Source organism: Plasmodium coatneyi, chromosome 8, assembly GCF_001680005.1.
Source record: "Plasmodium coatneyi strain Hackeri chromosome 8, complete sequence".
Classification (NCBI taxonomy): domain Eukaryota; phylum Apicomplexa; class Aconoidasida; order Haemosporida; family Plasmodiidae; genus Plasmodium; species Plasmodium coatneyi.
Window position 1 is genome coordinate 1,967,135 of NC_033563.1, and position 771 is coordinate 1,967,905.

Below are 771 nucleotides of genomic sequence, written 5' to 3' on the forward strand. Positions count from 1 at the left end.
TTACATTTTATAGGGGGAAAAATGTAAGAGAGATTTACCCTCACAAACAATATATTGCGAATTGGGAAGTACCGACCAACAGTGTAGTGATAATGGTGGAACTGTAACAGATACAGTAAAAAGTTCACTTGACAGTATGATAAAGGGGTACGGTGGTCCACCTAACTATGGGGAACCTACTGTAAAAGCATACTGTTACGCAGGACAGAAGAACAAAGAAGAGGGGGATCCGCCTAAAAACAAGTACTGTGACGCCCTATATTATTGGTTAGGCGAGGAGGTCTTCCGAACTTCAAACAACAAGGACCAATTTTCTACCGCCATGGGAAAAATCTACCAGGAACTGAAGCAACTGAACGAAAAAGGCCTTGATCACCCATGCAAGATTTTATATGATGGAGGGAAGGACAACATTAGCTGGGACATTTTCACCAAAATGAAAATACTATACGATTATCAAAAGGATAAGAGTACTGTAACAGCGGGAACAAGTACAGGGGATCCCTGTCCTGTACAATATCAAACATACCTAAAGAACGTAAAGTGTGCTTATGAAACTGTACGCGCGAAGTGTACAGGAGGGAAAAATAGTGGAAGTGGGTGGTGTGATAAATTTGAGCAATGGCATCCGCAATACGAGAAGAACGAGGATTTGGATGTGGGGTGTGTACTGGAAAAAACAAAGGAATGTACAGAGGCAGGTAGTCCTGAATTACAGGAGAGTCTAGAACCGCCCAATAGTGCAACCACCTCCTCCCCTGCTACAGCGGT